Below are 15,201 nucleotides of genomic sequence, written 5' to 3'. Positions count from 1 at the left end.
TAGGCTTGAAAAAGTCTGTAGCCGCTTATGTAGCCAAATGCTTGACTTGTGCGCAAGTCAAAGCTGAGCATCAAAAGTCGTCAGGTTTGCTACAACAGCCTGAACTTCCCGAATGGAAGTGGGGATGTGTAACTATGGATTTTATTACCAAGTTACCCAAGATGAGGAAAGGAAATGATACAATATGGGTTATAGTTGATAGACTGAACAAGTCAGCACATTTCTTACCCATCAAGGAGACTTATAGCTCCGACATGTTAGCCCAGTTATACGTTGATAAGATTGTAGCCTTACATGGCATACCTGTGTCTATTATCTCTGACCGAGATACTAGATACACGTCTCATTTTTGGAAAAGCTTCCAGCAATCTTTGGGCACACGTTTGAATTTTAGTACGGCTTACCATCCTCAGACAGACGGTCAGAGTGAGCATACTATTCAGACGTTGGAGGACATGCTACGTGCATGTGCGATCAATTTGGGTGGTAGTTGGGATAAGAACCTACCACTAATCGAATTCTCCTACAACAATAGCTACCATACAAGCATTAAGGCTGCGCCCTTTGAGGTATTATACGGTAGAAAGTGTAGATCGCCCGTGTGTTGGGCGGAAGTTGGAGATGTCCAATTATCAGGAATAGAGATAGTCTTCGAGACGACGGACAAGATTGTCCAGATTCGAGACCGTCTCAAAGCTGCCCGAGATAGGCAGAAAAGTTACGCAGATCCAAAGCGTAAAGATTTTCACTTCGAGGTAGGTGAAAAAGTGTTGCTTAAAGTATCACCCTGGAAGGGGGTGATGCGTTTTGGTAAGAAAGGCAAACTAAGCCCGAGATACATAGGACCTTTCGAGGTTATCGAACGTGTCGGGTCAGTTGCCTATAAGTTAAACTTACCGGAGGAGCTCAATGGAATTCACAATGTGTTCCACATCTACAATCTAAAGAAGTGCTTCGCTGATGAATCACTGGTAATACCCCATACAGATGTGCACAAAGATGAGAGCTTAAAATTTGTGGAAAAACCTTTGTCGATTGAAGATCGACAGGTAAAGAAGCTTCGAAGGAAGCATGTACCTATTGTTAAGGTCAAATGGGATGCCCGTAGAGGTCCCGAATTCACGTGGGAGGTTGAAGCCACGATGAAAGAAAAATACCCTTATTTGTTTCAGTAAATCTCGGGTCGAGATTTATTTTAAGGGGGTGAGGATGTAACACCTCGAAATTTTGTGTCCAATAATGTGTTGACACGTGGTATGAGTTTACACGTGGTATGAAATACTAAATAAAGGACTAAAGTTGACAAACCTTGAAAGTATGTAAATTCGAGGGTTAAAAATGTCAACGAGGGGTAAATATATTGTATAGTAACCCTAAATGATACTCGTACCTTCAAACGAATGAATCATGGATCGTACGGAGCGAAATGCGGGAGAAAGTGAGAGATTACAAGCTACAGGGGTCAATTGTGTCAACATGTTTAATTTATACCTCTGAGTGACCCTTTGACAAACCCGAGGCTTTGTAACAGTAAAATACGCTCACTAGAATATACGATATAAATTTCGCGAAGTTCCGTATTAAAACGAGAAAGTTATGATCAAATTCGTAGGAGAGGGGTTAAAAGCGTCAACAATAAAAGTTAAGGCTTTTCGGATAGTAATTAAACTAACCGGGGACTTAACAATGCGGGTAAAAGTCACGAGGCCCTTAATTGTAAATAGTCGAGGGCCAAATCGCAAAGTTACCCCTTCGAAACCGAAAGGTCAGGTTAATGATTACAAAAGATTTGAAAATCTTGGAAATCAGACCTCAGGCGGGCCGCGTGAGTGAAACCATCAAGCTGATGCGGGCCGCGCGCCTTATGTTGATTCGTTTACTGACATGAAGATTCAGGCGGCCCGCGTCCATGTTGCCTGAATTCTAATGCGGGCCGCGTACGACATACAGATGCAGAAAGTTTGGACAGATTCAATGTTTGAGCTTGTAAACGATCATTGATGCATTAATTGAAGCATGGGCGCCCTCTACATGTCCCCTAGCACCCAGGGACACCTGTTAATCATCCATGAGCAATCATAGAGTGAGTTGTAATGATCTTGTGCACCATAATTCACTATAAAAGGCAAGGCATTGCACCAATGTGAAACACACCTCAAACCTGCCTTCTAGTTCATCTCTGGAGCTCTAAATCATTCCTCTAACATCTCTAGTCGTGCACCAAGCTTCTGTAAGTTGCCTAACCCTTTGTGGTTTCGTTTTTCCATAGTTTTAGCTTAAAAGTCAATCCGTCGTAATTAACGATTGACTTTGCGATAAATCACAAATGGTCCAGTGGTTTGTCGAATCAAAGATAGTTATATGTTGGTAATCATGTGGGCTTTAAACCCATAAAAGGGCACCCTCTGATTCCCACTCTAACTAGTCCGAATGTCGAGTCAAACGTGCATAGAAAAAGTCAACAGAAATGCTATTTTGCGATTTCATGCATAATCAGTAATGTAGATGGTTTGTAACCTGTTTTAACACTCATAAAACATGATAATAAGTATATTAACTAGTCTAAGCTTGTTTGATCCGACCATTTACTGTTTTGACCCGGTTCGGAGCGAAAGTCGCAAAACGTTGACTTTTGCTTTGACTTCAGTTCTGACCCGTTAAAGTATGATTTAGATATGCCTTAGGACTCTCTTAGGACCAGGTTACATGATGGTATAACCCTCTGTGACCGGTTCGTTGTTTGTCCGAGTCTTTTACACTTTTCCGTTAAATGCTTAAAAGTTGACCGTAACGCCCTTTTTGATTTAAAACGAGAATTTCGGACACGTGAAAGGACCATAACCTTGGTTACTGATTTCTAAGCATGTCCCTAAAATTTCACGTCAATCCGAGGTCCAGAATAGGAGTTATGCTAAATAGCGCAAATTACGGAAACTTTAGTAATTAAATAGCGCAATTAGCATAACGCCTATCTAAACCCAGATTTCGACACCAAACCTTTTACACACTAATGTAAAATAATATTTTGGAATTTTTAAAGATTTTTAATTATTTTTAACCTGCTCATAATCTGCGGTTATGGCAACGGTTCGGTAAATACCGAATATACCCTTTTCGGCCATAACTTGAGTTCTACAAGGTCTTTTGACCCGATTCCAGTTGCTACTGATTTTAAATAATAAATAAAGTATTTTGGACTTTATAAACTGTTCGGGAAACACAGATTTCCTGTAGAACTCAGAAACCTCTTTATAAATCTTTAAAACGACCGAAATACCCCTACGGGGCATAAAATGAACTTAAACTCGTTACGGGCATTATGGAAGGTATCCTACTGATACCACAACCTCTTTAAAGCATATTGACTTAGGAAACCAGTGTAGGACTCTTACGGTTACCCGTTGCGCCTTTTTGCGCGCACGGTTCGGCTTATGTAACTAGTTTACATAAACTAGCCGAAACGGGTCAAACCATATTGTTTTGACCCCAAAATCCAGAGTGTGGTTATTATACCCATATAAAACAAGTCTTCAAACTTGTTGGGTCCAAATCACATTCCATTCCCGGTTTTCGCCTTTCACGCGATTAAACCGTAATTATCCTTTGAAACTGACCGGTCTAAGCTACGGCTAAATTAAAGACCCATTAGGATTCTAATAGGTTATGTTAAACCTTCGTTCCAGAATAGGAGACCAGTAAAAGCTATTTACAATTTATTCGATTAAGGATTTATACTTGCAAAGGTAAATACTTTTAACTTATTTTCCGTTATACGGGCTTGGGTTACGGTATATAGCATACCGCTTGATCGGGCATCAAATTCTCCACCGTTGAGTGGGTAATTGAATGAATTTGATTGGCTCGTTTAAACAGTCTTGTTACTTAAAAGCCTTTGGGGGTTAATGACCATGTCCCGGATATCCCTGGCAGCATTTTACGAAATGGCCACGACCTAAGCGCGGAGTGTAGGCGTATACTCGTCAGTGCATAAATAGTTGATGTGGTGTGTCTATTAATCTTTAACCCGGACAAGATCCGGGCTACTGAACGCATAAGGAACATGTAATCCGGTTCACAAGATTATAAATTTAAGTAATTCTCCTAAGTTATAAAAGAGTTTGTGCCTTGTGCATTCAAATCAATTTTAATTAACATTTTACAAAAGTGTCGGTTGAATGTATTTACCAGTGTAAACTGACGTACTTTCCCAAAAAGACTAAATGCAGGTATTATGCGTAATTGGATGGATATTTCTCCTTAGCATCATAAAGAGTCTCGCAAGCTTAAGATGCCTACGTCTGTTGAACAATACTTATATTTTTATTTGATCCCCTGTGGATACTTTTCGACTATTCGTAATACATTGATATTACAAACAATGGTTGAAATATAATTATCTTTATGCTTCCGCTGTGCATTCATATATTGTGTGGTTTGACTATATTGTTGCCAACTACATCACGATAATCCCCCACCGGGCCCACCGGTGAGGCACGTGGAAATCGGGGTGTGACAAATCATGGCATATGTATTTCAAATTTGTTTATAACAGGAAAGGAGGGAAGAAGTATGAACAAAGCAATTGCTCGTAATAAAGTGCAGTTTGGTTTCTAAAATGAGCAATAAGGTGTTAGTTAGTTTCTAGCTTATGCATGATTTCAAGTTGGTTGTTAAAATTAGAAAAAGAATGCAAAGTTCGCATATATTTCATGTAGTTTGTCCTTTTTCTTAATAAAAAGTTATCGTAACACAGTACAACTTACACAAACATAACTATATTACCTTGAGGTAGAGGGGGCAATCTTGACCCAAAGCCTTCCAATTGGGTCAATTTGGGTTGCTTTTAAAATTATATGGGTTGGTTTGGTAAGATATTTAAACTATATGGGTCACAATGGGTCACTTGAAATTCCATCTTGTAATTTTCGGGTCAAAGCGGGTCGACAACATTAAATAAATGGGTTGATGTGGGTTAGTGTCTTAAAGAAACGGGGCAGGTTTCAGATCGGAATGGATTTCGAGCCGGCACAAGTATCCGCACGAGACGGGTTACGACACGAAACGGGTTTTGGATCGGAACGGGTTCGGTTCAAAATGAGTTTCGGACGGAGACGGGTTTCGGCATGACGCAGGTTTTGGAGCGGAACATGGTCGGTTCGGGTCGGGTTTCGGGCCGACATGGGTTTCTACACTGGATGGGTTTCGGATCGCAACGGGTTTTGGGCCGACATGAGTTTCCGCACGAGACGAGTTTCGGGACGCGAACTGTTTCGACCCGTACCCATTTTGACCCATGACCCAACCCGACCCAACCCATTTTAAAACTAAGGATACAAGTGTTTTGTGGTTTCTGATAATGTTATTCAAATATAAAGAATATGCCTTTATGTTAAAAACGTTGGGACATATGTGGTGCATTTTAAAATCATTATTTTGTTGAAACTCCTGGGAATTACATAATGAACTTGTATATGTTGTCTAAAAGATAAGTAATCAATCAGGAGTAGTATAACGGAGAAACATAGGTAGTTGCATAATTGGGTTTTTCTATCACATACAGAGCAACATGGTTAATGACTTTTTAAAGAAATTCTAACTATCGTTTTAAAAAACATTTGTGATTTCTCAGGCTTTTATGCTACAACGAATTGTGATATCAGTATATGAGTTAGAACTTTGTTTTCAATTGCAGCAGCTGGAACGTAAGAAGTACCGTTCCTGACGCGAACCGTTTCGACCAGTACCGTTTCGACCCGTACCGTTTCGAATCGAACCATTTCGTACCGTACTGTTTTGACGCGTACTGTTTCGACGCGTACCGTTTCGACCCGAACCCGTTCCGACCCGAACCCGTTTTGACCCAAACCAAATCAACCCCTTTTTTAATTGAACCGTTTTAACCCGAACCCATTTTGACCCATGACCCGACCCGACCCGACCCGTTTGCCAGGTCTACCTTGAGGATAGCCAGTCTAGATAAGTGTCGTGACTTACTGGAAGCCGACTGTAACCATAATTTAGTCACATGATTTGTACGCTGATATAAACAAAAACATACATTTTTTATGCAATATATAAAACAAACTTACATTAACTCGTCGTCAAGCACATCTACACTTGCATCAATATCTAGACCCCTTTTAGAAGCAACACAGGTAGTTGTCATTCGAACAACATTTGTGTCTTGTTTCATTGTCCATTTATCAACTCTTTCTTTCTGGGCCGATTACCTAATCATGTGGATCTGAATTTTCTCATAGGATCCATAACTCTAATATTAGTTGCAAACAATAGATTTCATATTAAAATTGGAATAACTAATCGTAAATATAACACACTTGTTTAGTTATTGAAGCATAAAAGGCATATGATAAATAGGCCTTATGACGGTGGTGATGGTAGCGGCAGTCGACCGACACCTGCATTCATATTAAAGTTGTGATTCAGTATTGGCACTTATCTTAATAACATTAAGCAACAAATATGAAGGAAAGAAAACCCAAATCAATCTCTTAAAGAGAAGCACTAACAGCAACATCATCAAAAGTAAACTTCCATTATGAAAAACTCTGATTTGGATAGATCATTGTGGCTGCAAATCATCAGATTGCAGCACCAAAATAACAAAGGTAGACAATTTTTCTTAAATCATCATTGCCTATTAAATTTTCTTGGTACAACGAAGATAGACAATTTTCTTGCCTATTAAAAACATTCAACTTGACCCATTTAGATTAAAGAAAAAAGTACATCTTTTGACTCGTTACCCAGCCTATCCCTTTTCCCAACTCTGACCAAATATTTATAGGTGTTCACATTTCTATAATTTTTTTTCAAAACGATTCATTACAATAGATGGTAACTTCTTTTCTTTTCTTTTGGATTTTCACAAGAAACCAATAAAGTAGTTAAAAACGTTGATCACGCCAGCAAAAAGATGCAAAGTTAGGAAACAACCTGAATCTCTCTGGATCATTAAAGAGCTCCCACACAAACTGACAGTAAGCGTTTGGTGAATATATGCCTACAAAACACATATACATATAACATATATTAATTTCATCCACCGTCTCACGTACCACAGTAGGATCTGGCTGAACATTTCTAACAGCTAAGTTTATTCAACATGAAGAAAACCAAATACTAAGCTCCAAACAACATTTAACAACTCATGAGGCTCAGAGAATGCAAAAGGACCAAACCACCATGGCTGCAATAGGGGTTGCAGGCGATAACCTGCCATCCTCCACAGCTGCCACGCCATGGCGACATACTGACTTGATTTCAGGACTCATCTAGCCTCGTGTGTACCAGTGACAAATTTAGGGCTTATTATTGTAAACCCTAAGTGACGACACATGCATGCCCTATAACGAATGATTTAGGGCTTAGTATCAAAAATCCTAAAAGCCCTTCCTTATGGCCAACGCCGCACAAAATCCAGCGATTTAAGGTTTAGCAACGTAAACCTCAACGACGCTACAACTTCGCCATCATTGGAGTACCTTCCATAATCCATTGACAGCAGGTTTACCATCGTACACCCAAACGGTCTTCCGTCATCACCATCATCAGACCATTTTCAGCACAAGATCAAGAGAGAAATCCATCACCAAACAACGATAAAAGTGAAATATTGACAGTGATGAGATCGCCAGATAATAAAACCTACAAAACAGGTGTCAAACTCTTCCACAACGTGGCGGGCCGGAGGACACTAAGAGCGTGAAGTAGAAAGGCAGGTAGGTGAATCACCTACCTGCCACTATTCATTCACTTGCTCTACTATCATATATTAATCATATGTTGAAAGACAAGGTAGTGGTCCCATTGATTGGGATCTATACATTAATTTGCCCACATCATCACCAGAGGGTGGACAATGCTCTATATTGCTTTGTATATGAGCTTATGGTTAGTTGAATGTCTAATGTACAACAATTCGTTCATTCCAAGATTTTATTTAGAGATTTATAAATTATACAATTGACATGGATTCATAATTTACTTTAGTTAACCCGTGTAACACACGGGTACTTAAACTAGTATATAATAAATGAGAAGTTTTGGTCTGATGTGGCATCACTTAGAGCCTCCAAAATTCATTTTTGGAGGGAAAATAAGTTGGGTTTTATATCATTCGTGGATCCCGGTTTTAATGCATTCCGACCCGTTTTATGACCCGGGTATATAAGTCACCTAAAAAACCTAAATTCTTATCGCCTCATTCTTTTCCTTCACTGCTTCACATAGAAACCCTAGCCTCCGTGTTCCTTGCTTGAAGCTTCTACATCTCATTTTCTCCGAAAACATTCGCTTGTGCTTGAATCGACTGTTCCATCGTATGAGGAAGATGGTGATGGTGGTGGACTGTTTCATCTTCTACTTCACGCTTCCTACTCGTCTTCCTAAACCCTAGCATTCCTCCCATTCGTCTCTCAACTAGATCACCATTTTTTTCTTCGATGGATTCACGATTGTTTGGTTTTAGGATTTCATTTATCATTACAAACTCGATCCAAGATCTGACTCTACTCCAATCATCCTCAGTACCATCGACAACCTAACTAGAAAAAGGTTAACATGTGAAAGTTCGAGTCTTTCCTACTTCAAGTTCACCTTGCTGTTACACACTGGCACGTAGATATCACCTGTTTGAGATTATTTATTAATTTTTGTCGTGTTTTTGTTTAGTAATTTTGTGAAATTCGTCGACATTGTTATTGTGTTGTTTTTTTACTTGATTGTTTTTGTTATATGGATTTTGTGCGATTGTTGATTTTAGTTTGTGAAGTTTGTTGAAAATGGGAATCTAGGGCTTTTTTAGTAAGATTTTAAGGCCTTTTTTGTACAGAGTGGTAAATTTGAATCTGAATTGACATTTCGATAGGTGGAGTTTGTTTTAGTTTTTCAGATCTTGCAATTAGTAGGGAGAAAGATGACCACATAAGGTTATTAAATTTAATTACTTTTGGTCTTATTTTTCAAGTTTTTTAACATCAGAAGACGACTCTGACTCTGCTTCAAGGTCATGGAGTACTAGAATGTGTTTTGTCACGATTTTAGGGTTTGTGGGAGACATGGGAGTTGATTTTGCTATTTTTGCAGAGAAAGTAAACCGTTTTTTGTAGAGGAAGTCAACTTTCTCTCCTCTTCACATCTTCAAGCACTGATGCAATTCTACTGAGTTCTATATCCAAGATGGTGATATAAGAATACAATCTCATTATGTAAAAAAGGAAGGAATTATGGATTTTAATAATCCTAACTATTAGTTGTTGGCCGACAACGGTCCCAACTAAAAAATAACCAGTGGTGGTCCCACCTTTTCATATATTGTAAGCCAATGGACTTTTACTAAACCGAAAAGGATAAGGGGGCAAAAAGAAATTAAGGTTTTGTTAGTAAAAAGTCCATTAGTTTACAACACGTGAAAAGGTAGGACTACCACTGGTTAATTTTTAAGTTGGGCCATTGCTGGCCAATGGCTAATACTTTGAATTATTAAAATCCGTTATTCCAAAAAAGAATGTAAATGTGGCGTGTTTTTTAGTTTTTACTAATAGCCTTGACACGTGGCAGGTTTTTGTATGAAAGATGCAACAGACCGACTAATTAAGGTATAAGAAATGTAGACGAATCAAGTTATAAGAAATGTGGTTGATATGGGATAATTCCCATTCCTTGATATCTGTTTGGTTGGAAATGCCTTTGCTAAAAAAGTTTTTCTTTATCTACATCGATACTTAGATGATAGTGGAGGAGGTGGAGGAAAACGGGGATGGTGGTTTTATGACACCGTAGGAAGGAAGGTTGAGAGATTCCAGATTCGCTACGTATCAACACCGTTATCACTAAACTACTGCACCAACGCATAAACCAGTTTTTAAAACATTGCATAAATCCGGTTTTCAAATGGAAGATATTGTAGTGGTGGGGATCTCGGAACTGTTGCCCCATCTAAAAAAGTTGCAGGTACATTTTCACAACTTTTTCACCTTCAGAAAATGTAAAAAATTAGCCCCTAGATATCGATCCAGATTCACGCTCAACTGTTTTGGTGATCATTGGCATCCTATGGTGAACTCAAGGTGAAGGTAAGTCCACAACACATCTGCTGTTATGTGTATAGAGATTACAATTTTGGGGGAGGTTAATAATCTTTGTTTTGTGGTCAGGTTGGGAACAACAATCACATGTTTTGCTAGGCATGTGTCGGACGCTATTATTATTTGAGTAGAAAGATTTTTAAGCGCTACTCACCACATTTCGGTCCAAAGGATTGCAAAAAAAATATACGGTTGGATAGTTTTATTTCATTTAATGAGTTGCATTTCATTTGTAGATTTCTTTTAATTTAAGCTCATGATTTTTGTAAAGTTTTAAGCTTTTAGTAAAATTTGAATGATTTCTCACATTTTTCATGTGAGTATTTCAAGATTCAAGATTTTTGTAAAGTTTTAATCTTTATGTGTAATTTGATGGGTTTCTTGAAATTCTTCATGTGGGTATTTCAAGTTTTTTTGTAAATTACTAACCTTTTTTGTGAAATTTGATGGACTTCTTGACATTTTTCATGTGGGTATTTCAAGATTCAAGTATTCTTGAATTCAATATTCAAGATTTTTGTAAAGTGTTAAGCTTTTTGTGTTATCTGATGGATTTCCTTACATTTTACATGTGGGTTTTGTCAGATTGTTTCTATGCTATTGGAAGACCGATCTGTGAATCCGGATTCTTTGAATCGTCATAAATAGGTGTGATTGTGTCTTGATTGAAGTTAATGTCTTGCTTCTGTTCATCGTCTTGTGCAAGTTGTTGCCTTTTAAAATCTGTACTTTCCCCCTTTTGATGGTTTGACTAATTGGGCTTACTTTGACAGTTGGGTCAAATTTGGTAGACTCCATTGATGCCGGCTGCAATGCATGGGAAGATTGATTGTGTTAAAAAGCTCATTGAAGCTAATGCTAATGTATGTTAAGTTCATTCATTTTTCACTTTTACCCTTGCATAGTTTCTTGATTATGTGGAATTACTATTAAATGTTAATATTATGTGCAATTTATTAGATTTTGATGTTTGATTCACCAAATGGAAGAACATGCTTGCACTATGCTGCTTATTATGGTCATTCTGATTGTCTCGAAACCTTTCTTTTCGCGGCCCGGACCTCTCATGTTGCCGCTTCTTGGTGTGTTTCTTTGATCTGTGAACTTTATTTTAATTTCAAGGACTTATGAATTATGATACTTTTTGTTTATGATCAATACTTAAATATTGTTAATTGAATTGTTGGTTTCAGGGGATTCTCGATATTTGTGAATATTAGAGATGGTTAAGGGGCAACACCTTTGCATTTGACTGCCCGTCAAAAAGACGACCGCAATGTGTTCATATACTTCTAGATAGTGGAGCTCTTGTATGTGCCTCTACCGGTGGCTATGGGTATGAATTCTTGGAAAATAAACTTATTTTATAGATCATATTTAGTAGAACTTTCAATTTTGACCCTCTTTGCATAAGTGCCAAGGTATATTTGTTCATTTGTCATGTTTTAGGTATTGTACCTTTCGCTTGTAGATTTAAATTATTAAAAGACGAGTTGGTTCCTTTTGGGTCATTTTGTATGCAACAAATTAGATGTCAAAAATTATATTTATTTATTTATAATTTTTGTAAAAACTAAAAATGTTACATTTTTTTGTTCCATTGTGACGATTGTGGCATCTGCAGGTTTGTATATGAAGATTATGTTTGTAGGTAGTAAGTTACCTTTTTACAAAACATTTTATACAACAAAACAAGTCATCCAACAAATCCGTGCTGACCCAATCATAACCATTATTAGATGAACAAAATATTTTATTTAATATTTGATTGCATTGTACATTTTTTACTTAACTAGACCACATACAAATAATACTAAGGAATCTACTTTGTTTTCAAATCGCAGAAGAGAGATCGACAGCAACCCCAAAGAAAACATCCACAGACCCTATACCAAAGGTAAACTTATTCTTTGTTAGATTGATGACATAAACGAGGTTAAGTTATAACTAAAGCGTAAGGTGTGCTATTTTGTAGTACACGGTAGTCAAGATCGTCTTTGGAGTTATACGTAGAACATTAATTTACAACCATTATATTGTTTGAGCAATAATTTACTTTTCAAAGAAATGATTTTGGATTTTATTGCTTTGAAATGGGTATTTTGTTCAGGCTGACTTTAGACACTTTTTGACCAAATTTTATTTTTGTGTAGAACTGAAGTGTCTAATACGAGTACAAATGCTATATTATTTCAATTATAGTCTAATGATACAATGATTTATGAGGTTTTTTGTTTAATTACACTTGAGTCAACTTTCAACCTATTTGATATGTCTTGGTTTAATTTTAATTTCTTTGTCTCGTAAGAGAAAAAAATGATCCACATTGACCCATTTATATGTAAACTGGTCAAAGTTACTTCATCCGGTAAAGATAGCATCAGATAACATAATGACTAATATTAATCTATTTTTGTTCTTTTAATAGATAAATAGTTGCAATGGGTTTTATTGTGACTATTTCCATCCAAATAACAAAGAAACCAAACCCACAGTGTGGACAAAGACTTGGAGTGGATGGTAAGTCAAACTTCAAAATCTTCACCTTTTTTAAATCGATAAGAAAAAGTCAAAATCATGTTTGTAGAATCTTTTCACTGACTTGAAAGTCATCATGTAAGGTTACGCTATTTTACTAGAGTAACTGTTGTCTAATGCTATGGTTAGGTTATTTTGAACTTTTATCATCTCTTGTGTCCTTAATAGGTTGAAGAAAATTTTGGGAATGCTCAACATATTGAACTTGATTAGTACACAAACACAACATTTTCCAACTTTGGTCAGGACCCATTTGTTGATAGTTCGATTAGTATTCCAGAGATTGTCATTGCACAACCATCACGACTGTGATCGCCATATTATTCCGATCATATGCTACCGGCTACGCCATAGTAAGGCAGACTATTCATTTTTCTATCCAATTATCTTATATTTCTTCCCATTTATCATTTATGATACACATTACTTAACAGGTTCAATGGGTTGAAGTTGTCAACTTACCCATACATTTGTAGTGAAAATTTTTGGAAGTTGCATACTAGAGAAAATTTCAACGAAAGTAATGAATTTTGATGGATGAAGGAAAGTAATCTATATACATGTTAATACATCATTTTTTGTGTGATTTTAATTATATATTAAAAGACTATCCTCATACCTTTTGGTTGGTTCTTTTTGTAGAAGGGACTCGATTTACTCAGAAAGGTTTTGGCCACTTAAAGGATATGCATATTCAAAGGAACTCGACTATCTTTAAATTGTAATTCCATTTTGTCACTAATGTATGTAATATTACACTTTCTTTGTATTTTATTTTATCTATACACTTAATGTTTATCTAAATAACTTTCTCCAACCCAGGAAGCAATCCCGGGTGATAACCTAGTAAATAAATATATAAAAAGCCATGGGTAATGTTCATCGTAACAAATTTGTTATATATATATATATGGGAGAGTTAAAATAAGAACACTAAATTTCCATTTACACTTATCACTATTATTCGAATACAGTATTAGATATTATATTTAGACGTTTAAATTTACATATATTCATAAATAAAGAAAATTTAAAAATGTGTAAGTTTGTCATTTACACATGTGCATGTGTAAATTTGTTGTATTTACACATGTGTAAAATACTTATTAAGTGTGATTTTGTAAGGAGAGATGAATTATCTAAAAAGTAAATTCTTTCTTTTTTGGAAAATTGGAAAATAATAATCTCGTCTATCTGAATTTGGCCAATAATAATCCCAAGTCACGAATTAGCCGCTAATAATCCGACCTCGTCCAAATTTTTTGTAAAATATTCCGTAGTTAAATGGTGACGTGGCTGCCACATGTTAAATGACTCAAATGAGATTATTTATTTCCAATGATATGGATTATTTTAATCCTTTACTGTTGACCGACTATAAAAAGGGGCATTGACCCAACATAACACGCCAACGATCAAAACACCATCTCTTGAAAACCCTAAAATCCATCTCAAGAAGAAAGATGCAAACGATCAGGTATGCTAAAATTGTTGCTACATTCTTATTGTTTATGCGATTGAATCTTGATTTAGTCCTTCTCCCACTCTTCTTCTATCAACGTCTTCTCTAACACAGGTCTTACATTGTCCATCTCAAAGAAACGACAGTTGCATTCACTTGATAACACAACATCGACTTCTTGTTTCCACATAAAGAATTTGCAATCAGATCGCTATAGACATGCATTACAAACAATTGGTTAAAATTCGAAATTCAATATCGATTTTTTTTTTTTTTTTGTAAATTAACTACAGGCCATAGAAGGCATATGTAAAACTCTCCTTGCCTTGAACTTCGATTTCCAGCCACCCTACAGCTTGCAACTAATTCATGGTTACAATAAACTTTTCCATCCGTGCCAAATTTGAAAATTTTGGGGTTTTATGAACGAATTGAAGCAGACGATGATGATGAACTCATATTTTCGTTATTGGGATCGATTGAAGAAGCTTAATTTGTAGATTGAGGGTTCGCTTATGAATGTGTAGAATTAGGGTTCATGTTGGTATGTTTTGATCGTCTGGTGTTTTAAGTAGGGGTTAATGCCCCTTTTATACTCAGTCAACAAAACCAATAAAAGATTTAAAATAATCCATGTCATTTAAAAAAATCCATGTCATTTGAGTCATTTAACATGTGGCACCCATATCACCATTTTTATAACACTGTTAGCTAGATTCCACTATGGAGTATTTTACAAAAAATTTGGACGAGGTCGGATTATTAGCGGCTAATTCCTGACTTGGGATTATTATTGGCCAAATTCAGATAGGTGAAATTATTATTTTCCAATTTGCCTTCTTTTTTAATTTTGTATTTTAAGTATATTGAGGTCTGTATAAAAATTGATTTTGATTTGTTTTCTCATTCATTCTCACGGTTCTCTTAATATTTGGCGTTTTCAAGATAATAATCCCCTATATATGTGTGTGTGTATATACACATAAGATATGATCACAAGAGAACCATAGAGCTATCTGAGAATCAAAAACATAATTTCTAATAGTTTATTTATTTCTATTTTTAAAAAGGGTATTTCAGTAAAATTTCACC

At 36.4% G+C, this 15,201-nt stretch overlaps 2 long non-coding RNA genes across 10 annotated transcripts; one reads left to right on the top strand and one right to left on the bottom strand.

Annotated features, from left to right (window-relative positions):
- Positions 1-6,043: 6,043 nt before the first annotated feature.
- Positions 6,044-7,817, bottom strand: LOC110940057. Of its 2 annotated transcripts, XR_002592782.2 has the most exons (3): positions 7,506-7,816; positions 6,958-7,024; positions 6,044-6,419 (listed from the first exon to the last, which is right to left on the bottom strand). It is a non-coding gene; the product is annotated as an uncharacterized LOC110940057 (long non-coding RNA). The 2 variants fall into 2 exon arrangements; XR_004894182.1 differs by having other exon boundaries at positions 6,958-7,817.
- Positions 7,818-8,204: 387 nt separating this feature from the next.
- LOC110940054 lies at positions 8,205-13,447 on the top strand. 8 transcript variants are annotated; one of them, XR_004894179.1, is made up of 13 exons: positions 8,207-8,577; positions 9,109-9,204; positions 9,583-9,620; positions 9,751-10,097; positions 10,179-10,300; positions 10,695-10,757; positions 10,883-10,972; positions 11,070-11,191; positions 11,303-11,445; positions 11,954-12,006; positions 12,538-12,629; positions 12,816-13,000; positions 13,082-13,447. It is a non-coding gene; the product is annotated as an uncharacterized LOC110940054 (long non-coding RNA). The 8 variants fall into 8 exon arrangements; XR_002592762.2 differs by having other exon boundaries at positions 8,205-8,577; positions 9,109-9,620; XR_002592761.2 differs by having other exon boundaries at positions 8,207-9,204.
- Positions 13,448-15,201: the final 1,754 nt, after the last annotated feature.

Source organism: Helianthus annuus, chromosome 5 (genome assembly GCF_002127325.2).
Source record: "Helianthus annuus cultivar XRQ/B chromosome 5, HanXRQr2.0-SUNRISE, whole genome shotgun sequence".
NCBI lineage: Eukaryota > Viridiplantae > Streptophyta > Magnoliopsida > Asterales > Asteraceae > Helianthus > Helianthus annuus.
Note: the sequence above shows the minus strand (reverse complement) of the source record. Positions and strands in the feature narration are given on the sequence as shown.